This window comes from Gymnogyps californianus, chromosome 10, assembly GCF_018139145.2.
Source record: "Gymnogyps californianus isolate 813 chromosome 10, ASM1813914v2, whole genome shotgun sequence".
Classification (NCBI taxonomy): Eukaryota; Metazoa; Chordata; class Aves; order Accipitriformes; family Cathartidae; genus Gymnogyps; species Gymnogyps californianus.
In genome coordinates, this window is record NC_059480.1 from 14,440,140 (window position 1) to 14,464,975 (window position 24,836).

Genomic DNA, 24,836 nt, shown 5'->3' on the forward strand with positions numbered 1-24,836 from the left:
AAGGACAAAGTTCACCTGTCCAGCTGGCATGAAAACATCTAAATTTTATACATACTATGTAACCTGTTTCTTCCTTATTCTTTCCTGTTGGTGCTGGTATTAGGCCACCTTATTGCAGCTGACCTTTATATTGAAATCTGACACAAAAGGCATGACACTTGAGCCCTTCCACTGTCACCCTCAAATAGCCTTCTCTCTCTCTTGAATAGCTTCTCTGATTCATATGCTTGCAGTTGGCCTTAGCGAGCTAACCTAGTTTCCACTTTGTGCAATCTTCCTTCTTATGTTTGAAGTATGTGAAGAGCTCTTGATTTAGCCAACTCAGGCTCTTACTGTATTTCCTGTCTTTCCTCCTCAATGGGATAATTTGCACTGTGCCCTTAGTAGCATTTCCTTAAGGAACTGCCAGGTCCCTTCTTACCTACTCACTTAGACCAGCCTCCTAACAATCCTATCTCTACTGTGCATACAGTAGACATATTTAGACTAATATTATTCCTAATAAGGGCATTAAGGATCACAAAAATCATGTTTGTGCTACTATTATTTTTTATTTCAGACAGTTACTGAACTGTTGGATAAACAGATTTTTCACTTCACCCAGGAGTGGCTGAATTAATCTACACTCTTCCACATCTTCTGAACAGCAGATTTTCTTCCAACGATTTTAAACTGATTGATACGGAATTCATTAACAAGTGAAGGATTCAAGTAGTCACTAGTCATGACCTCCAGTAAAAATAATATGCAGATACTTACAGGTGAAAGCTATGCATCTTATTTTTCTTGAGATGCTAGTCTAATGATTCCAGTCCCACTTTTCTTGGGTATCCTTGCCTCCAACCCATTCAATCTTTTTCCTTGAAGTCATTCTGGTCAATATCGTAGCTTTGGTAATACATCATTCCCAGGATTTCCAAGTATCTGTATCATCTTTTGGCATTGCTACACAAGTAACAGCACAAAGAGCAAGAGATGTGATGTACTACAAAACTGGAGCATGAGTCAATCTCTTAGATCTGCATCCATTGAGTTCTGGGTTTTGAGGGGTTGTTATTGCTTTTGACACTTTTATTCAACTGCTTTTGATGGAGTTACCAAGGTTTGGATTCCCTTCACTTGGAAGTGATCCCAAGCTCTTAACTTGAAGTAAGTGCAATTTCTTTTAGACCAAACATGAAAGTGTGAGAATTTTCAGTGCATAATACAATCTAAGAAAAAAAAATCCAAAACTATCCAATAATAGTGATTTTAAGAGCAAGAGGGACCAAGGATTGATCCTTATACTCTGTAAAGGTTATAGTGAAGGAATAAGGAGAGAATTAAACCACCTCAACTTTTCAAAACAATCTAAGTAATTTAAGAGCGTCTATGCCATTGACTTATGCTCTTGTTATTTAGCCACCTTTGAAAATCCCTGCTCTGTACTAACAAGTTATTAGTGCTCCCTGTCTCTAACATTACCGAAATAAAAGCATAGCTTGCCTGGAATTGGGCTGCTGTTTATAATGCAAATTAGTAAGCATTTTTTCCTCCCATAAAAAATGATTAATTTACAATGTTTAGCAAGTTTACATTCTGGACCAGACAAGATAAATCATTCATACAAAATTGTACTGAAATCCAGTCAACATATCTTTAGTAAATATGCTTTGAAGTGTCAGAAATGAGAAAGCTGGCAATTTTTAATTTCCTCCCCCCTCTAACTCATAAGGGAACAATATCTGTATATACCAAGTTTTCCTAAAATACAATTTTCAAAGAGTTCACAGGGTAAACATAATTTAGAACACCTTGATCACAAGTGATTGTTGAAAATGAGCTTTATACTAACAAAAATATTCAGCACTTCAACTATTCAGGGTTCAAGACCTGAAATGATTTCACCCAATTGACATTCTAACATCAAGGCAGAGCTAGAAAAGAGAAAAAGCTACAGATATGAATGCAATTACTGTAAACCACTACATAGGGATTGAAAAATATGGATTATCTTCATAAGACAAGCTATTGCCTGTCCACAATTTGCAGATCACCTAATAACAATGCAAATATCTGTATTTCTCACAAACCTATAATTATAAAAAACCTATTCTTTAAATTATCTGTAATCATATACATGCATTCAACTTAACCCCGTCTTGGGATGCAGCTAATGTTCTCAACATGCTGTGCCATTCTGCAAATGGAAGGCGGTACACGTGTTTGATGGGCCAATTTGTCCCAAATCTTACATCTTGGCCTGAAAGAGCAGCAGCACATAACTGCATCTACTCAGACAACACCCAAGAATCAACGGTGACTGAAAGTAACAACTTATGTACCATTTTCTCATTCTTCTGAAGAGACAAGGGGGAGGGGAGGGAAAATTTGACTTTAACACCAAGAAAGTTTGGTAAGCAGAGGCAATGGCACCAGCTTTATTTTTACTTGGTCTTATTTCATCCCCACAGAGAAAAACAGAAGCCAATCCCATATATATTCTCCTTATAATTTGACTCGCAATTAAAGAAGGGCAGAAAAAAAAAAAGAGGGTGCTCATTTACCTCCATTGCTAAACGATACAGATGAAAGTGCATATTACATTGCACAACGTATAGTCAAATACACTACACAGTAATGTGCAAATCAGTGGTGTTAAAATTTTAACAGTGACGTGCCTAGTAAAACTATTCTGATGAAAATTTGCTTCATGTTCAAGCTGTAAACTATCAAAGGCAATTAATAACCAGAGACACCAGATATTATACATAATGCAGCTTTTCTATATTATAATCTAAAATCTGTGTTCTTTGTTAAGAACATAGGCAATGTGACTTTTCCTAGATTTCCTGCTGTCACCAGGACAAGATGCTTAGAGTTGCTCTCCGCACACTCCTCCGGCCTCTTCTGGCCACCACTGGTCCAAGGGCTCAGCAACGACCTTGTGGGAAAAGGCACTAAGGGCAGGAGTTACAACAGCAACTGTGCCACATTTTCACATTGTAAATCTGGTAGTCCAGCCTACAGATGTTGAATTAGCCTTGGCAACTACTCTATCCTAAATGTGCTCTTCTGTGTTACAGGCAAATAACTAGTATATAGCTATGCATTGCACTGCAGAGGAAGAAGAGGGCTTCGGGCAGGGATGTGCTCCACACAGAAACCAGCAGCAGCTTCAGTGACCAGGGAACCCATACCAGTCCCTTCTAGCCCTATTTCCATGCTATGTGCAGCACTGGGATAAACTGTTCTAGCTCAGAGTTTTACAGCCTGGGCTGACAATGGAAACTTTTTGGAAGGCCATCTAGAGACTAGAGAAAGCCATTATTTATTTACACAATTCATCACTTTAAAAGAGGATTTTTCTTTCTGATTAATTTTATTGATACAAGCTACTTGTATTATTCCCCCCCGTAAAAGTTAATAAAGAGCAACACATGGTACTTGAATTCATGCCACTGGCAATACCACAAAATGTTAATTGAAACAGCAACAACCCACTAGCTTATAGCAATGACTGGCAGACACACTGGACTTACTAAATTTGGTGAACTAATGGGTCCAAGAATGAAGAGTACAGTAAGAAAGAATAACACCTGAAGCAGGGTAATTCAAACTGCAGTGGGAGAGTTGATATTCTTCTTCTTTCTTGTGCAGAAGGTAGGTGGTAATGGGATGCTTGCTTATTATACATACATTACACCACACTTTGATGGTTCAGCTGTACAGGCCAAAAGAGGCAAAAGCCGAAAATTAATTCCTGCCAATTTCTTGCCTCTACCCACTCATTTATTCTGGAAAAAACATCCATAGATACATCACCTGTTCCAGATCTTCTGGACCTCAAGGCCTTAAAAGAGTGATGGTTATTCAGATCCATGAGTCACCTTTTCATCAGCAAATCCTGATGTAACTTGTTTTAAGAGCTAAATTCTGAGAACTTTGTCTAGCAGCATTTACTCAGGGAACAATCTCCTTGACATTAACAGGAGAAATTCATAAAGCAAGCTACTTCTTGGTGTGAATAAAATCCAGCCCTTGATTATTAGTGGTAATCCTTCATGCTATACCACTTTCATATGGTTTAACCATTTCTTTTGCAGGAGTCAGGCATCACTATTCCCATCCAGATGTAATTACATCTTTACTGAAATGAGGAAATGCATAGTGAGTTTGTATGCAAATTCTGAGAAAAAAATATTGATAAACTATAAATCAGATTTTTAAGGGCTAGTCACATGAATTTGATTTTATAAAAATATTCTAAATGAAACAGAGCACAAGAAAACATCAGGAGGATTTCCTTTCATACTCTATTTCTAGGAAAATAATATTCAGAAATTAAATTCTTGTCTACAAAACAATTTTACTAAGAGATGTTTTTTAAAAATTTTGTAGAGTTTCAATATCATCCTTCTTAATGCCATATCCTGTTTGTAGGCAGAAAAATCCTTCTTCTTGAGTTTACTTGTCAGCTGAAGTCTTCACGGACAGATGACTCATATAGAACTAGATAAAGATGACAGATTCTTTAAAGAAAGCAAATCTTTTCAGAATTTGCCAGGTACTGTTTCTGGTCTTCATTTTTTTATTTATGGTAATAAATTTTGATTGACTGCTTGACTGAGAACTGTCCTGGGTAAGACCTACTTGATATTCTCAATCTTTTCTTCCTGAATTCCCCAGAAAATGAAGCGATGCCTTTTGCTGTTCTTTTACCAAACATTACCACTCTGTATATCTATATGGCATGAAAGACTCCAGACCTAAAGATAATCAAGACCACATGACTGGAGTGAGCCAATTGTATGTGGATCTAGGATCCAACACTGTAAGGTTAATGCCTCCTTGTTGAAAACATATAATAATTTTGAAGTATCTTCTTTGTTTTGTTTTGTGGTTTTGTTGTTTGGGTTTTTTTTTTTTTTTTTAAAGAACGACAAAAAAACCCAGAGCCTAATTTTATGTGCCTGGGAGTAGCTATCTGAGCTTCAGGCAATACAAACGCTGCTATTACTGGGGAGTAAAAGCTCTGCATAATTAACAAACATCATGAGCCTTACAGTTCCTGTAGAATGTAGTAAGTTCCTTGCCTGAAGGCTGCTCTCAGCCTAGTAAGTCTGTTTACCCTGTCCAAGATTAGATTAGTTTAATTATTATGAAAAAGACTGCTAAGATCTTACAGCCTAATTATGCAAATGTTTCTAAATGTTCACAAAAGTAATTTATTTATTTGGAGATAAATGAATCTGTTTTGTCATAAACCAGATTGCAGTCCTGGCAATGTACAAGCAGGGTTATGTGCCCTTAGGCATATCTTTCACCACAAATATCAGTGGGACCCCTGGATTACAACATTTATAAATACATAGATGTTTTTTAGCAGGTTTTTATTGTTTTTGTAAATTATAGTAATCCCAGAAAGAACTATCACAGGTTTAATACTCACCAACCTTGTTATGAAAACAGGGTTTCTCAGCAGAAGCATTTAAAAGATGCTAACAGCTAAAACATTCCTGGTAGACCTATTAAGATGCACCTGTTTTATTATGCTTTGGAACTGATATCTTCACAAGAGTTCTCCCCTCCTAGTACAGACTCTTGCTGCTAAAATAACCTGCATCAATAAAGTACTATTATTCTAAATAAGGTGGTAGTGTTCTTCTCAAGGCATACAGTGCTGACCTTAACTGGAAGCAACCCCTTTTACATTAGGAATTCTGTAGGTTTTCCTCATAAACCTCATTGCAGCTTAGAGATTTAATTCTTCATCTATTTGTAATTACATGACAACACATGAAATAGATGCAGAAAAACTGTTCTATATTTAGCTACTGCTCTAGTTTCATTGCTATTATCATGGAGATAACCCCTAGGCAGCACGCTGCTGCCTTCTGTGAACTCATGCACATTCAAGGCAGAGTATTTAAATTTTGGAATGACAGACACTTAAAATCTGATCTTGACCACAAAGAAAACTGAAAAGCTTAACATGTTACACAGCTATGTAAAATGAAATGGGACATAACCCCAAAAGAAGACTAGCCTTTGAAGAGTTCAAATCTTTTCTTAATGAGACAACTCATCTGTAGGCAGGGGCTATTTTGTGCACTGCAGAGTATACATCCCTGACTCTCACAGACATTAACTTCAGAGGGAACTAAACTACAGGCACCTTTAAAACAATAAAAGGGAAAAGTTTAGCTGGATGTTAGTAGCAAAGCAGGTGAAACACAATTCACATCTCTATTAAACTGGGACATTTTGAGCCAAGTTCATTTAAACTGTAATGTCAATTTGATGCAGTAATGCCTTCTGTCATCAATGTTTATTTTCTACTTGAGACAATAGCATGAGATTTTACTGGAAACATACTGCATTAAAATCAATGCAGAGTGACTTCTTGATTTGTTTATAAATTAACCATTCTTTAAATAAGCAGGGCAATAGCTCTATATGGGAATTATATCCACAGTTCTCCTGTGTATTAAATGGAGAATGTGAGCGATGATTTTAACTGGCTGCTATGACATCACCATTATCATGGATATTCAAGACACTAGAAGCTGCTTGCTGTCAGTTAAATGATCACATCTCAAGTGCACCTGCTTTATAATTATTCATTTGGAGCAGGATCATTAACATATTCCTTAAGTCATTTACAGGCAATTTGACTCTACAGTAATGATTTTTTCCCTCTTTGTAACAAATTAATGAGATATATATAAATACGCGAGTACAAATGAAATTCACACAATTCATATTGTAATTAGTGTATACCAAAGGTCTGAAGGTTGTCTAACTTGCATTTTTCCTGTGGTAGGCAGCTATTCTGCAACCACTTCACAGCTACAGCACTATATATGATTCTTTCAGAAGAAAGATACCTGTCAATATACTTTCAATGGTGACAACAAGGTTAGTAGTCATGTTAGCTATTGGCACTTTGGGAGTAACATTTGTGGTCCAGGCTCAAGAGTTTAAACGATCAAAGTAGAAGAGCTAAGAAGTTGGAGATTTATTAAATCTATCTATTCAACTACATAAATAACAGAGTTACTTGTCCAGTATCACCAATGTAATGAACTTGCCCCAGTTTCAAATACATGCAGTTGTTTCTGGCTAGACAACTTTGAGAATCATATGGCTAATTGATAAGTGTGTACAAATACAGAGGAGCATATCCACGCACCTGCAATACCAAAAAATATTGGTAACTCATCTTAGGATTTTCTGCAGTTTGCACGCTGACAGAACTTGCGTAAAACTGTAAAACCTCCGTCATTAGTGCAAGATAGTGCTGATCTCATCTTGGCTTGCATACAAAGCTCTTTATAGAGGACTTTACTGCTGGGGTGAAGGATGCTGTAAGACTGTCAGAAAACTGCAGTGCACACTCATTTTGGCCCAAAGAAACCTCTATCCTGTAACACTTGAGATGCAATAATTGCCTACTCTAGGCAACATCTTTTCCTCACTCACAAGATGCGGTGGCCTGCAAAAATGCACAGCAGCGTTTGCACAGATCATTCCTACATACTGTTTCCCCTTAGCGTGTCATTAGCCGGTATCATTGGATTTCTGCAGAGAGGCAGAGTGAGGAACAAGGGAATTAAATCAACTGTTTTACTTTATTGTAAAACAGTTCCCTCAATCATATGCAAGAGAGAGACAGCATGGCTCAGTGAACTATTGGGTTGAAATGTACATAATGAGCAGGTCTACCCTGCCTCTAGCAGACCCGTTTGTCACATTGGCAATGTGACAGTGAGCAGAAGACCTTCTGCAGGCACAGGGAGAAGAGACACAGTGGGATGGGAGCATTTCTTCTTCTAACCCACCCCTCTGAAAATGTTTGGAAAATACCTGCCATTTGGGGAATTTCTTCTCTTACACAGGTGCTCTTTAGGAGTGACTTGGGAGTACCTGGAGAGATGGGGGGGGGGGGCGTTTCCAGCTTCCCTTCAGTTTGACGGTAGAAGATCCTGAGGGTGCTAGAAAAGCCCTGAATGTGTCCGCAGCAGTGATATCACCTCTGCCACGGCTGAGCAATCTCTCTTGGACAAGTCCATAAGAGGAAGCAGAAGTGACCTTGGAAAGAGCAGCTGCATGTGAGCATAGAGAGCTCTGAGGTAGCAGTTTATAACTCAAAGCATGAGACCAAGGCATTCTGGATGATACACATGATCCTGTAGGACTAACAGATGCAGAAAGACTCCTAGATTTGTCTGCAATTATTTCTGTGCTAGGCTTTCATTTGGAAATCTTGGCCTTAAGAAGACAATGGGATTTTTCCATTCACTTCTGCCACAGTCAGGATGTCAGACAGTGATGGTGAACCAATGGCATATGAGAAACTTAGTAATGTGATGCAAACATCCCTGAGCTTTTGTGATCTGTTTCCCTAATTATCCTGGGGAAATTACAGCACCCTTTATGGAATAAGAGCATTATAAATGTAATAGTTTGTTCTATGGTTATCAAATTCTTTGGTTACAATGTGCCAATTTGACAGGCGCATAAAAAATTAAATTGACTTATTTATACTAATGTCATCGGCAGGTGAAGGCACCACCATTATTACAAATGTTACAGAAAGCTGAAGAATACTAATTACCAAATGACACACCAGTCATAAAATCAAAGCACAGAGACACTGGGGTGGAAGCAAAAATAAGCTGAATCCTCAGTATTTTTTCAGGATATAAACTACTCATACTTAGATAATCTAACAATATAACAATACCCACTGCGCAGGATATGTATCATTCCCACATATCAATTAGAAACAGAGATTCAAAAAGACTGCTTAGACCTTTGAATATTACACTCACTCTATCAGGGTAATTTACTGTTTTTAATATACAACTGAAATGCTACAGAAAACAAAATGTTGGATTATAATTTATTTTACATTACTGAAAGGCACTCCCTCCAACAGTGTATTCCACATTATTGAAAACTGAGCATTTGTCCTCCCTATTCTCCTGGTACAGCTCATGGTACCATTACTGGACCAGATAGCTCTGCTCTGCAGCCCTTTCTCAGGATCTGATATTTACAGTGTGGCATTGACAAGGCCTTGGGGATTTTACCTCTCCTGAAATGAAATTGGACAACTCACCAGCTCCCATATCAGCACCTAGATTGCACATCCCTGCATACCAGCCATGGTTAGCTATTCCCTAGCCATGCAAGCTACGATGGACTTCTCACAGGATTTATCCTGCCCTGCACCATGACAGCAACCATTTTAAGCAATTCACAAACAAAAGAAAGCATTCGCTATTCTTTCACCCAGTGATGGAAAACACCAGTGTCATGGTAGAAAGCCAAAGGAGAGTTCCATACATATATTCTCCTACCTAAGCACAACCTCTTCCTCCAGTGCTCGAGACAACTTGGCGTACCTGTCCAGCTTGGGATAAACAGCAAGCCCTCAGCCTGCAATTTCTTGGTGCCCTAATTCTTCCCAGGGTCTGTGCCGCACTTTCTCTCTCCCTCTCTCTTTCCCTCTCCCTCATCTCTCTAAAACCCCCTTATCTTTCCTCAGGACAGAAGAATAGCAATTCTCCCTGGCCATCAAGTGAGCCCTGGAAAAAGTAAACCATCCTACTCTGGACTGTTGCCGTGACAATTTAAAGCTGTGCATCCGAAGGTATCTTACCTGCAGCCGCACTTTCCTTTTCCCTCTTCTAACTTTAAAAACTATTTTAAAGACTTCCTTGACACAAAGCTGCATTCACTCAGGCAGCAATGCGCAAGTTTGAAGAAACCCACAATACACATCAGAATAATGCAGAGAGCTCATCATGACTCATTCTTACTGTCTCCGTATTCATTGAAAGCAGTTTTACATTTGTGAACTGCAGGATACCACTGAACAGTACCCGAGTGCCTTCTCTGGGTGACAAAACTTACCATTGCCAATTTGTCGGACTTATATTCAGAGCAGAGCAGTATCCATCCAGTTCCTTTCCCCAGGCCCACCCAGCACCAGTCCCCCATCCTCAGCCTCCAGGCAGCAGGCACCCCGCCAAGCGCTCCTTTCAACCTCCCTGGGCCCCCTTAGTCACAGCCACTAGCTCATCACAGCATCATGGACTTCCAGCCCCTCTTCAAGATGGCAAAAGGGAGGGAGATGGACCCTATTTGCTCTGAATTGCTGTATCGTTGGTGTGTGCAAGTGAGGCAGAGACCCCTCTTCCCCCCATCTTTGCTATGCTTCTGCTTGGATCACCTACTAGTGTGTCAACTGAAAATGTATGCCACAGTAAAACAGTTATCTTTAAGACGTTAACATTTACCGGTGGTTCAGGTACCTTGACATCTGACAAAAACTAAGGAAATATTACGGCATCTGTATGTTGCACAGGTAAATAACCAAACTTAAATCAAATGTTACATCATGTTACATTGTTTTTCATCTCTGACTAGTCAAGTAAAAAACAAAATAAAGCAAAAGCAGGCTATACAGTACTTCACACTCAGAATAGATTTATTTCATCTTACTGAGGGTTTCTGTATCACTCATCACTGAGGTATCCAGAAACAACATGTTTTGCTTATGAGAACAATAGCCTGTAAATTTCTGAATCTGAAATATTCATGAGAAATAGGTAATGACATTTACAGCTTAACACACACACTCACACACACACTTTGGGCTTCTAATGAAAGACCAGAAAAAGCCAGAGTGTAATATAGCATTATCCTTTGTTTTCGACTATTCTGAAACAGTCATTCTACATAGGAAAACAGCTAGCAGAGTTGGGGTATTTCCAGTTATAGCAGTCATCATCTGGGAGGAGATCTGTGGCTAAAGGACAGGGGGTCCTTTAGCATTGCTGAGCAACTGTTACAGAGCAGTAGCCCATCAAGTGGAAGGGAGAGCTCTTTCCTAGAACAGTGCTACTGACGGAGCAGGTCCACTCAGGGCTGACTCATCAATTATCATATATTGGTAAATACTTAACCCTCCTTTCCATTTGATATGTTTTTTTTCAGTTTGGCTTTTCTAAGAAAGGAAAATGTTATATCATTTGGTAGAGAAAGTTTCTTTCAACTGAATGGCTAATCTGTGTTTTGAGATAGAAGAGTAATAGTCTGCCAATGTTATGGCTGATTTCACTTTAAAATCAGCATTATCACATCGTTACAGATTTGCCAGCTCTATGCAACAATTATTCAGTTGATTATTTCAGATCCCACGCTTCACAAACTTACATTCTTGCTAATACTTATAAGCATTTCACGCAATTCAGTCTAGTTTCCAAAACCTTGAATGTGGCACATCGTAGATACATACCTTCCATATAAAATTGACTTTGAATTGAGTATTGTAAATACTAAAATACAACAAATAGACTGCTGATGGGGAAAACCAAAAGAGATCAAAACCCCAAGCACTATGTTCATTTCTTCATCAAAATTAAAGGTATGCTGTGATTCTGCATAAGATTTCTCTAAATGTGTATTTATTATTGATCTATCAAAAGATCACATTACACTGAATTTAAATTTGATCTCTCCCTATTTCATAGCTCATGAATCCTTTCCAAAATAAGGCAGAAAAAAAAAAAATTGACATCTTTAAAGAACTCAGTTAGATCAAGGCTAAGTTTCCCATTGGTAGCGAAATCAAGCACATTGAAAGGGATCGACATCTTTGATTAACAGGAATTTCAATACCCTCAGAGCACCTGTTGACTACAGCATTTAAGGTACTAGCCTTGTGCTAATCACTGCATAAATGTTTAGATAGATGACTGACCAGAAGAATATGCAATAGGCCAACTTGCATACGTTCAGCCTGTCCCATCTGCTTTCACAGGGCATTTCAGTGACATGGCACCACTCTTCCTTGCCTCATACAGGGGCTGAAAAGTATAACTCATCCCCTTAACTCAGGAGGGGAAGCTAGAACATTAGGCACCATTTTTGTTTTCCCTTTTTCAAGAGCCCAGGCCTTCCTAGACCCCCATCATCTGCTCTTACCAGAAAGATGCCCTCCGCTCTTTTTCTTCTGCTTGAAGCAGGACCCCCTCTCTGCTACACAGAAGATCTTGTCACTCTGTTTTCACATGGTTTGGAGCTTCATTAGAAGCATTTTGCACATCTCAGGCTGGAACCTGTAGATGAGAACAGCTTTTTAATGTTCGCTGTAGTCTGGAAGAATTGTGCTTTTATTCAACTGAAAGCAGTAATGATGAAGGGAAAAATATTATTTTCAAATCTACTTCCACTGCACATTTCCAAGATGAGGCAGTGAAGCTTCATTTGCAGTCTGTTACAAAGCAAATCAAAACATATATTTAATATCTAAATTGTGCACAGCAGCAATATGGAAAGAAGAGAAGAAACTGCTGATTATGTAGTTCAAGATGGGGCGAAAGAACATGCTGTTCACACATATCAAGTGCGAGCAGCCAAATGTTGGAGCAGTATCATTCCCTGCCCACTTAATGTGCCTTTGTGCAGAAACTGACACATCTGTATAAATATTATAGGACACTTGCTTGTAATTGAGGTCCCTCGTCGCAAAAAGAAGGTCTACAGAATTAAGAGCCTCTGAACTGCCTGGCATCTAAAACTGGAAGATATTAAAGCAATCTTCCACAAGATGGCTCTCTCTCTCTGTTCATATTACTGACTTAAATCTATGTAGAGAGAACATAAATAATATTCAGGACAAAAATGCGATTACAGTTTGGAGGAATAAGAGTGCCTCCACATGGGAGCAGAGATGCTTCACTGAATTAGGGCAGCCTATATAACAGTGGAGAACTACACACCATCCATTTTCTACAGACTGTAAAGGGGCCAGAGGCTTTTGCAGGGTGTTTTGAAATTATGTATTTTGAAAGGCACGTGCTTGCTCTGCCTGCACTCCAAGCTGGTGGATTCCAATGCAGTTTCATTTCATCAGCCACATACCTAAGGGGCAGCACCTAAACTAATAAACCTTGTCTTTCAGGGCTAACAGAAATGCTCAGCTTCTGGACTCGATTTGAACAGATAGCTCCTGGCCTGCTATAAGCATGGGCAGTGAAGCACCTTTGCAAGTGTAAATTCATTCTGGCACTCCAAACTTCAGAAAAAATGAAGCAAAAATACTAGTAAAGAACATTTCCACCAATATTTTTCTTAATTTTTTTTTAGACATAACTTTAATTCATCTCTTGTACGACAGCTATGGAAAAATATCTTTGTGACATCTGAAAGCATGTAATTTTGAGTAGCTTTAAAACCTGTTGGACACACAGAGCCCTTTTACCCATATTTATCCTGGACCATTATGTATCTTTACCTTATTTTCAGTGAAATGCACTTTACTGTACATTGTACTGCTTAATGCGCTTACTAGAGCCTTGGGGATCAGACTTATGCTTGGGAACGTGTGTTACAGATTTATTTATGAAGTGTTCATTTACATCTACAGAAAATTCTCTCAGAAATGAAGTATCGCAACAATCTAAAATACATTTGACTGAAACAGAAGTGCTAAGATCTTGCCTTATTCCACCAATAGCTTTACATTAACTGATGATCTGTCTATATAGATATTTGTCATTATAAAATGTGCATTCCTCCTATGTCCAGTATTTGAAGTGGTTCATCTTTAAGCAGTTCCATTAGGTGGATTCAGGACAGTTGTGTTATCAAATAACTACCCTACTGAACAAGAGAGAAACAAACAAACATCAAAATGAGAGAGTGGGAACATTTTTCACACTGTTGCTTCCTTCATCTCCAAACAGTATGCCAGGGCAGGGATAGGTGCAGGTAAAAACTCCCTAGCTCCCAGCCTCTATTTGCTGCAGAAAGTGGGAAAGGGCTGTGAGGGAAGTCTCCAGTTCTGTGGGATTCTTGGCACAGTTTGGAGCTGGTGCCATACTGCAGGTAACGTGTGATCTTCCTTAAGTATATCGTGGGGAAAAGCTGGGACACCCTCTTACCACATGGTTTATCTAAGGCAGCTTACAGCTTCAGGCTACCTCACTTTTACCACAGCAGAAATGTATATCACTGGCAGCTGCAGTAGGACAGCTGGGACACTGAAATTACAGTATAACTTACTCTCAAGTGCCTATGCTCATTGCTCCTGGAATATAACATCTTCAGTTGGCCCCATTTTGACAGATGATAAGTGCAGTGTGGTAGGCAGGGATCTTCTTTCTTCTCACATCATCGTTACGTTGTCTCTGCAAAGCTGTAAGAGGGTACCAGAAGTGTAGACCCACATTTGGCTTGATAATAGCCAGCAGAGAGTTCTCCTACCACAGGAGGACTCCTCAGTGAGCATTTGCAGCTCGGTTACATCTCTTCTTCATAGTCTGAGCACAGGAAACTGCTTACAAGGTCCCTCAAGAATACTGTCTATTAAATTAGCAAAACCAGGATTAGGTCTAATGTCTAAAAGGAATGAGAAAACGGCATTTCCTACAGGTTACAAATGAATACTATTTTTATGCAGCTAGAACTGGCCATTGACCACCTGTTCCTCACCATATACACTGCACCCCATCTCATCAGGTGGCATCCTTGCATGCACACAATGCCCTTTTCCAGGACCAGGGTTGCCTTTGTATCATTTTCCTAGCAAGGGAAAGGAGCTCTGCTTTCTCTGTTTTATCTCACCTACACTAAGGAAATCACATTTTGGTCTGTATTACATGATGATGGAGAAACCTGAGCTCTAAAAGTAGCTGCCATTCTGTCCTAGTTGCTACCAGTCACAAGTAGGGCATGCAGCTGAGAGATACCAAGGAAAACGAGAGAGAAATGCCTAAACTCCTGTCCTTGCTTATGGTGCCACTTACACTAGCTTTCCACTGAAGCAACTCCATTGTTTTCTGCGTGGTTACAATAGTATATGCCAGCAGAACACAATCACATTCACATGCGTGCACAACAGCATGCAGCACATCACTGGATCACATCATCCAGTTCTACCTCCCATCATAAATGGTGACTCATACCTTAGGGTTTATAGCAAGCTTCTGGCACTCATTTCACATACAGCCTTAAAATTAAGCAAAGAAGAAAGAGCAATTTTTTTTTCTTCTAAGTTTTCTTTAGTTCTGGTAAGGTATGCCAGTAATTAGTTTCACTTGCTTCTTCATAACCACTTCCCCAGCACATTAGACAAAGTCTGCCCTCAGTTCTATCTCACAGCCCAGGTACTGACCATCTCCTTTGAAACACGGACCTCCTCCTCAAAAAACACTCCTACTTTCTATTCATGCACATAGGTAGCAGCGCTGGTGAATAGAGTTCAATTATGACTTGGCAAGCTGTACACCGTAAAGTAGCTGCTTCTTCTGTTGGGATAGAAAAAAAGGCGGTTGTAATTCATAATGAATATAAAGATTGCCTTGGCAGCAATATGGCTTATCTCCATGCTGACAAAAAGTAAGGAAGATTTTTTGAAAGAAACACAGGGATATATCCCTCACATGCTCTCAATCTGTGTTAATTAGAAGTTATTTAGTTTTACTGTCAGTGAAGCTCAGGCACGTTACTGAAACCTCTAAGAGCCAACTCTGATGCCATATTGATTTGAATCACTTGCAATAATCTTATTTTATAGAATCAAACACAAGGTATTCTGAAAAGAAAAGGTAAAATAAACTAACATTTTTGTTGCAGCCTTGTAATTTCCCTGAATCATGCTGTGTTGTTGACTTTTAAGCAAAAGCCTTTATTGAAATCCACTGGAAGTTCTATTTAAGAACTGGTGGCAAGATATGGGCCATTGACTTCAGTACAATTACTCCAAGTTGTACTCCAGAAGTCTGAGAATCACGTCCTGAGTCTTTCATATAAGCTTAGGCATGCTTAAGATACATTATATAAATAAGAGACACTGAACTGAGCAAAAACGTATACAGGAGTCCTGTGGAACCTGTATGGATCTCTTTTCTTTTGGCTTTTGCTTCTGTGGGTTTAATTTAGACTTGAAGATAGACTCAATGTAAAGGTATAGTTCATTTTCCTTGCATATAAAAGTTTACATGAAAATTGCTGCCATTGCATTACAGATTACTTTATACCTTTTTTATTTTTTATGATGTTTTGGAAGAATGCCTGCCTCTCTATTATCGTCAATATTCTTTAAGAAATTGCATTAAAATCCAAATAAGGTCACTGAAATGTAAATAGAAATGGTTAATTGTCCTCTGCTGGGATGTTTCAATATTTTGGGAATATTCTATGTCCCCAGAGACCCAAAAGGCAAGTCATTTGAAAAGCAGTGTGTGTGCAGAAAATCATCATAATGCCATGTGAGACCAATCTGAGCCCACCAAAATCCACTGGAGTCTGTCTACTGACTTCAGAGAGTTTCAGTGATAGTCCTCAATGCGCATTTTCTAAATCTAAAGAATCATTAGGCCTTCCAAAATCCCCCTGTTACCGCCTGTGCTTTAACAGACTCAAGAAACTCCCAGAACAACGTACAACTAAAGGTTGATGCTGTACTGCCCTATAGACTGTCCGATCCCATGTTCTTTCCACGCTGCTGACCATGAGAGCTGCCACACGTATGCACTGCAGCAACTGGAATAAATTGCGTAGATGGAGAAGTGTTGAGCACTGACACATCGAAGATCTGAGAGCAGCCACTACACTAAAAGGAGATTCTTTACTGTGAAATAACACCAAAGCCAGGTTTAAGCCAACAAACAGAAGTATTTAGTATATATTAAGTGGAGTTTGACACTGGGAATGTAGACCAGAAATACTCTGGGAATTTTCACTGAATATCAAAAAGTTTCCAGAATATTAAGTCTGTGCAACCAAGGCTCCCAGGTTTGGGACCCAACGCCTGAAACCAGATTGCCACAGCTGACATCTGTAGAAGTCTCCATTGCAGAATTACCTTCGCTGAAATGAAAAATAAAAAGATTGCTAAAAATAATTCTAAAATCCATGGAGAATGTATTTTGTTTCCCTGGAGTCTGGACCTCTCTATCTTCAGAGCAAAGCAGCAAAACCCATTTTCCTACCAAGCAGTGTCAGCATTGTCAGAAAAGTGTAAATAGCTTGTTACAGAAACTTCTGTAGCATCCGATGCATGTTTACTCTGTATAGGGAAAATCAGTTGCATGTTTTTACATAATTTAAATTAAGCTTGTTCATACAGGCATTGCCATAAACACAATTTTTTTTAAAAAACCAGAAAACATTAAGCAGAAGTACCATGTGGTCTGAAAACTGACCTAATGTTTTGGCTGTTAGTTAACTTCATTTTACACTTACATGTATTTTTGGTGCAGACAAATGCTGGATAATCTCCATACTTGAATAATAAAAAATATAAATTGCTTAACTATATTACTGATTTCTGTAAACATTCAGCATACACACTTTTGTTCACGAGGTCTTCTAAAGGTAGGATGCATTGTGAATCCCTGTGCAAATATTCATGAATATTACAACTGGACACGAGTGGTTTACCAAGGTATATTTAGAGTGGCTGGGGGACACGTACCAAGAGGACGTACACCTCCCTTAGGCACAGCAGCAAAGGTAGGTGAACATAGTCTGGAAGAGTTAAACACGTGCCACAGATACACTCACCGCCAGAAGCTGCTGCTTGCACAGCTGAGGTTACATGAGCAAACTGGGCTTGAGAACTCCTGTCCTGGGTGTTGTGTATAGCGAACTACCACCCTTACCCAAGAAGCACAAGCTGAGCTGTTGCCTTACAACAGAATCAGTCTATGTAGTTTGAAGATTGAACCTAGGTGTTCTAAGCTCAGCATTAAATATTTGGAAACCTTTTATCTGTATACCTGCAGTGTACACTTTTAAAGAGCAGAAGAACATTTCTCATCTGAAAAAAAGACATCAGTTTAGATCTCAGTCAAACTATTTACGTTTTCTCAGCTAGCTCTAGGTCCAAGTTCCCCATTCCTTATCTAATTCTTTCTATATTGTATCTGTTTAGGAATTACACATTTGCCCACCCCTACTTTTGCCCACCCACCCAAGCAAGAATATGAGAAAACTGGTAATACTTGTGAGAGGCATAAAAACCCTTTTATACAATGAGAAACTTCCCCAAATGCTTGGAATTCCTGTAAATTATTTCTTCCTGGAACATGGATGGAAGAAGATGGCTTTGACCCTTTGTACAAAAGTCTGACAATCTTCTTAACAAATATCTCCAAGCTACAGCAGCTAACATATTTATGTGCGAGATGGCTCAGAATAATTGATTAGGTTTGCTAAGGTTCCAGTTAAGAAACTGCAACTCCAATCTCTTTTTTTCCCCCTTCCCTTACTGTTTTCTTGCATAACAATTTTTTCCTTATCATTGCTCATTTTCATGCAGAGCATGTTTGCTTATTTGCTATGGTCAGCAGACACTTTAATTACTTCAAAGGTAAATGTATTTGAAGACATTTGGCGCTCATTTCAGGTAAGAAAAACAATTAATATAACTGTTTTAGAACTGCATAGAAAAAAATGTCAAAAATATGAGCTGCCAACACTCAAAAAACATATACATTAATAAATATATTGTTTGCTTTGCCTTTGCCTAGACCTTTCTCTAATGAACACAGTAGTGGCAACAAGTTAATTATTTGCTACCTAAATCTTATCAAAGGTTACTGTGCAGTTATTTATCAACTGCAAACCTACAATTTCATTACTATAATTATGTAGTAACCATCCAATTAACTCCTGGGGTAAATGCATATTGCTCTTGCACTTCCTGTTCCAATACACATTTAGCTTTAACTTTCTGTCGGTACTATATATGTGACACTGCAGCACTTACAAGACTGTTTAGAGATCAGAATCCCACTGTTACTGACACTGGTCAATCAAATAACATAAGAATGCATGCATAGCTTTAAGAAGTTGTTGTTGCTATGTGAGAGATACATTTATTGTAAAACAAAATCAAAGGGAGCAAGACAGAGAACCCCTGTGTGCTGTAGACTTTCCCTGCCCATTCCAAGACGGACAAGAGGAACTAGATCATAAGCTAGCATCAATCACTGTAATTTCAATTAAATCCATGAAGTATCACCAACCCACAAGAAAACTGCCTCTCTTTCCATAACATATGATCTACATTTAAAAAAAAAAAAAAAAAAAGTAGAACCTCAATATGGAGAGTAATAGGAGAGAGATACTGATACAGTCTATCCATACAGGTACAGATGCCGTTCTATTTTGATGTATGCAAAATTCACTACTAGTCCAAAACAACTGCTACAGATGTTTTACCTAAAATTGAATCAATAGCTAAGTAAATTGAGGCACTGAACAGCTGAATCACTTCTGAGTGTCTCCACCTCCAAAGAGACACCAGCACTGAGCCTCCTAACTTCAGCTCCTGACCGACAGCATGCAGACCATGTTCTCTGCAGTCTGCTGGTGGTCCCCAGGGCCAGCACGCAGAGCCACACGGCTGTGCTGCTGTACAACGCACCCACTCCACAGGCAAAGCCAATGATTCCAGAGGCAGTTCAAGCACAGACAGAGAAACTTTGCTATTCAGCCTTCTAAGAGAAACGTAATATCCTTTTTATTATGGAAATGTGAATAAATGGGATGGAAATTCCTTTCCAGGCACAGGTCAAAGAGAAACGTTTTTGAGAAATGCAAGAAAGACGTAACAGAGTCCCTCCTGATGATCTGCAGCCAATAGTACTGTCCTGAATTCCAGCATGCATGAGTCTGTTCCTTCCCTCAAAACCACTTCTGGGAATACATTTATTGCCCTCAACCTCTTTCAGATTCCCCAGTCTCTTCAAGGGCATGTAAAAAGAATTGCTTGGCAAATAGAATTTAATTGCATTAAATAGCAAATTAATCTTTTCCCCCTAGATATCCTACATTGTCTCGCCACACCAGAAAACAACTGAAAATATAGCCACACACTGACTGGAGTCTTATTGTAAAAAGTTATTCCAGGATATTGGCTTCTGTCCAAAAGGTAAGAGTAACAGAGGTAATTTAAATACACTTGAACACAGGAACAAATGCCTAAGCTCTGTTGCTCTCTTTGTCAAAACCCATTCTTTCAGAAAATAATTTTCTTTACCCATTGGACAACAAAATGCATTGTCAAGAAATTTTATAGCAATAATTATAAAAGATGTCCATTTGAACCCATTGAGGTCTTACTGATTTTATAACACCCAGCAGACCTCCCTGCAGGAAAACACTATATTTATGTTAGCAATATATGCGAGAATTGAGATCGTAAAATTAAATGACCACATAGAACTGTCATTTATATGATGAGCGCCTACATATGTGAAGGCTGGTTTATCTTGCAAGATAGGGTAGTACTAAATGGTCCACTCTCAGTGAATGCTTTTAATCACGCATTTCTTCACTGTTTCTGCAATATTACACTTGAAGGACTGGTAAGCAGTTTGCTATGAAATGTTAAATGGCTACTGGCAGTACAAGCCCGATGGAAGTGCTCACTAAAATAGAAGTACAGTACATATTGTATGCAATTGTTTTATGAGAGGCATTATGGTTACTAGAATAACATTTCACCATTACCAACTGCTGAGAGAAAAGTCATTAAGATATTTGGCAAGCCAGTGTAATTTTTCAGCAGAACTACAGTACAAGACCTCAGAATAGCTTCTCTACAAAAAGGCTAGCTGTCTCAAGAAAACAGCTTAAGTCTTTGGTGTCAGTTTATTCACAGGGGTTTATTTTCAGATTCCAATGTGAAAGTTATTGCTGCTGGAGAGTGAACAATTGAGCCTTAACCCTTATTATAAGGGTGCAATTTCAGAACCACTATAATAAATCTTGCAGCAGTGTTTCCATTAAAAATCTCTTTTCTAAAGAGCTTTTATGGTGTGTATTCAGACACTTTTATGAGAGATTTCTTTAAACTATGATTTTAAAACTAGAGAGAGATTAACCACGTGTTTAAGCATTGTTAAATGCTGAGATGGAAATAAACAAAATTCAAGTCACTGTTGTCACCTCAGCCTCTTCCCATGTTTTTACAAATACTGCAGCAACAGTAATGAAAATTCATGCCCTCCACAAAAATAGCAGGGTCCAGGCTGGACAGAGTCCCCCTCACCACCATCAATGGAGCCAGCAACTGCCCATTTTTCATATTGCCATTAACGTATTAAAGACCAGCTCACAAACGCACAGATGTCATTCCATCCTGATTGTTTCCTGTAAATATGCTTTTCCTCTTCCTAGAACTGTACTTTAATGATGTGACGAGACATTGCAACTTCAAGGTGCAAACATTTTCAACAGAAACAGCCACTATGCATCACCTAACTAAATCCTTTTCTCTATAACAAGAACAGTAATGACCTATTACAGTATTATCACAAGGTAACAAAACATAAGTAATGAGGCCCAGTGCAACCAAACACTTCTAGTTGTCAATGTTTCCAATGGAAACAATGACTTCTGGTTAACGTGAGCTGACAGGAGATCTCATGAAAGCCCTGTAAATGATGCAGGCCAGCATTAAACAAGCTGCTATTTTATTCCTGTTTCTTTCTGCAAGTCTGACCATGACAATCTCAAAATGGTGAGTAGTTTCAATAGGATTTGCTATTTATCTGATTTGGAAGAAGGCAATTCTGATATTTGATTTTTTTTAATCTGATATTGTATACTTTCCACACACATATTTAACAACAGAAATTAAAATACACCAACTAGATTCAAGCTCAAGAAAACATTTACCAGGTGATCCATTTGCTAACAGAGGAAGAAGTGAGTAGAAGCTCCATCAAATACAATGCAATTTGATATTATATGAGAAAGGAATTATGCTGAGGAATATTTGTCTACAAAAATGTCTGTGTCTTGCAGTGTCTACAGAAGAATGCAGTTTACGTGAACAGAAGTTTTCCAGTCATTCATTGCTATCACCTGAGTTCAGAGAACTCTATTCTAAAAAAGCTCTTTCTAATCTGACAGCTCCCATATTCTGAATAATATTATGGTATGGTTGTTCCCATGTCTGTAACTTTCAATAACAACTAAACACCTTACTAGAGAAACTAAAATTACATAGAAACTTGGTTACTTACTTGCCTGGATCTTTCAGATAATTATGTCTCCAATTCATAGTCCCTCATTCCTGTAAGGTTTCATGCACATGTACATGTACAGGTACCTGGAATATTCCCAAGGGCAGCAGCTTGAAGTTCTCTGTTTGAAACTAACAGTTTCCAAGACTAAAACAGGGTAGAATGAAAAATCCTAGTTTACCTGATAATTTTCAGGAGTAACCCCAAAAAGGAAATATGCATTACAGAAAGTGACAATGGAAATTAACTTATTCTCTAGTAAACCCATACAAGTGCCAGCTGAATTGAAACTTCTGGCCAAAGTCATCCTGTTCAGAAAGACACGTCTCCCATTCCTACCACAACTTTCTAAGCCTGCATCAATATAGTTCTGATTTTGCAAACATTTACATATATGCTTGATTTTGCCATTATGAGTAATTCCTACTGGTCTTCCCCAAGCACAGAAATAACTCCCAAGAGTAAAAGTGTCCACCACTTGAAGAGGTCACTTAAGTCACAGCGTCAGTTTTCACGCTCACGTCCATCACCTCTTTCTGCACTTATTAGGACTATGCCTCATGATTACCAAGGGATTTCTGATCAACAGTAGTTCATTCTGCATTTACATTTATGGCAGGTATTGATAGCAGGGCAAACATTTTAGAAGTATGGATCTAGACTTTTAGACCCACAACAGAATATAAAAAAAATTTAAAGACTAGAAAGACAAAAATATTTTCTAGAACTCAACAGCTGAACTCCACAACTCTAATGTTATTAACATAGTTTTTTCTAATAAAGCATTAAAAAAGCAAACTTCTTTTTCTTACACGAATAATGGCCAAGAACTCAAAGTAACTGCCATTATATCATGAAATTACTCCTCATTCGTCAGCAAACTAATTTTCAGAACTTTATCCTGCAAATTAGCTGCAACTGTATACACAGAGGTATCAAGCTCTGTATTTAATTCTCATACTCATTTGAATTCCACAAAATTAATAACTGCATTTATTAAAGATGTATTTTTACTTTCCTGTCTCCTAACTTAATGAGTTTGCCTGTGTTAGAACCAGACAACCAAATCAGATATATATCCGTGCACTGGAAAAAAGTGTTTTCCCTTTGGTCTTAACAATGAATTTATTTTGCTTTTATTTTAAGATTCAGTTATCAACATTTTTCCTCAGGAAAAAACTCATTCTCTTTCTTAAGACTTTTAAGAATAATTGTGAACATACACACAGATAAGCACAAACAAATGTTTTGTCTTTAAAGCTCATCTGTTGTGCCAGAAGGGTGTGCTCTTCATCATTTTTAATTTAGAATGCTAATTTTACAGAATGTGAGAATTCAGAAATAGTTCTTCACAGCCTCTATTCCCATTAGAGTTCTCTCTGAAAAGTTAATAACATTAACAGTTTTTCTATTAATTTCATTTGACTTTTCACTGGTTTTTTTAGGGTCCCACAATAAAGGAAAAAATCCCTAAACTTACAAGCATTTAAAAAGCAGTTGCTAAAACTTCCCTCATTAAACTGAAAATATCAGAGCTACTAAATGCTTTACCAGGCCTTCTAAAAATTCACCATCATTTCAATATTACTTACAAAAAAACTACAAAAAGATGCCTAAAACATAATGCATAGAATTATACAAATGAATTAAACTTAAAACACAAGTAGTTCCATTAGCTGTTCCACTGTTTGTATGTAGAACTACACATCTTTCTTATTTTCTTACGCAACTTCCAATGCAAGTGACCCAGTTATTAAAACCTTCACGCTTTAAAAACTTAAAAATTTTCAAATGAAACATGAGGGAAGATTGTTGGCTCTTACACCATTTACAAAGTTTCCCCTCAAAAGATATTCTTTTCATAGCTGTAGAATCTTGAATGTAGTTCTTCAAACTGGCCACACAAAGCTGCTGCCTCTTTTTTACAAGACCAGTTCTTAGTATCATTATAATGCTGAATAGCAATAGTTCCAACAGAATTTAAGAAAATATACACTTCAGCCCGAAAGTGGAGCTGCGATAATGTGATGAGTAAACAGGATTACTCGTTTAAGCAGTCAAAGTTTGCCAGGCACGCAAACCCTAAGGAAAACTTAATTAAAGTCAATAAAGAGGAAGGGAAAGTACAAAAAAATTAAGTAATAAAATTTGTGCAAAACAAGATATGAACTGATCAGTTATCAGTGCCTGTGGGACAGTTTTGCAAATGTAAGCCTTCAGCCTACAGCATGCTGGGATGGATTCTGAGCTTTGTGTATCATGTACAGACCCCACCTAAATCAATAAAGTTATGCTGTATTTATGGTGCTAAAACTGATACAGAATTTTGCCCATTTGAACAAAACAATGATTGCTGCCATGCCCTTCTGAAGACTTAAAAGAAAAAAATGAGTCCTCCCCAGATTCATTTCACTATTTTGACAGCCTATTTGACTATTCCTTTTATGCAGAATTTACAAGTTATGAACATCTGGGAGCCAATTCTCTTCTTTGCTATAGAAATTTAACGCTGATAAAACTGCCTATAAGTCCACTGATAGGCACTGAATATTTATTGATACATAATAGGGAGTAATCAGGTTCTTAACTTATCAACTCATTATTTTCTTGTTATATTTCTTCTTCACTTTACGTACTTTGGAGCATTACTCAGTCCACATTCAAAAGCTTTCAGGCATTGTCAGACATTTATCAATCACCTAGCAAAGACTGAAAGCACTTTTCTGACATGAACTCACTAAATTCTGAGAAGCTTTCTGTAAAAATGGGAGTTAGATGCATTTTAAAAAAATGGGA

The 24,836-nt window shown here is 38.1% G+C and overlaps 1 long non-coding RNA gene across 1 annotated transcript in view; it reads right to left on the minus strand.

Annotated features, from left to right (window-relative positions):
* Positions 1-11,985: 11,985 nt before the first annotated feature.
* The window catches only part of LOC127020354 (uncharacterized), a 43,618-nt gene continuing 30,767 nt past the window's right edge, over positions 11,986-24,836 (minus strand). Inside the window, exons 2-3 of the long non-coding RNA XR_007767063.1 lie at positions 14,062-14,194; positions 11,986-12,113 (exon numbers count right to left, since the gene is read on the minus strand). This is a non-coding gene — a long non-coding RNA (uncharacterized LOC127020354). The remainder of the gene's footprint in view (positions 12,114-14,061; positions 14,195-24,836) is intronic.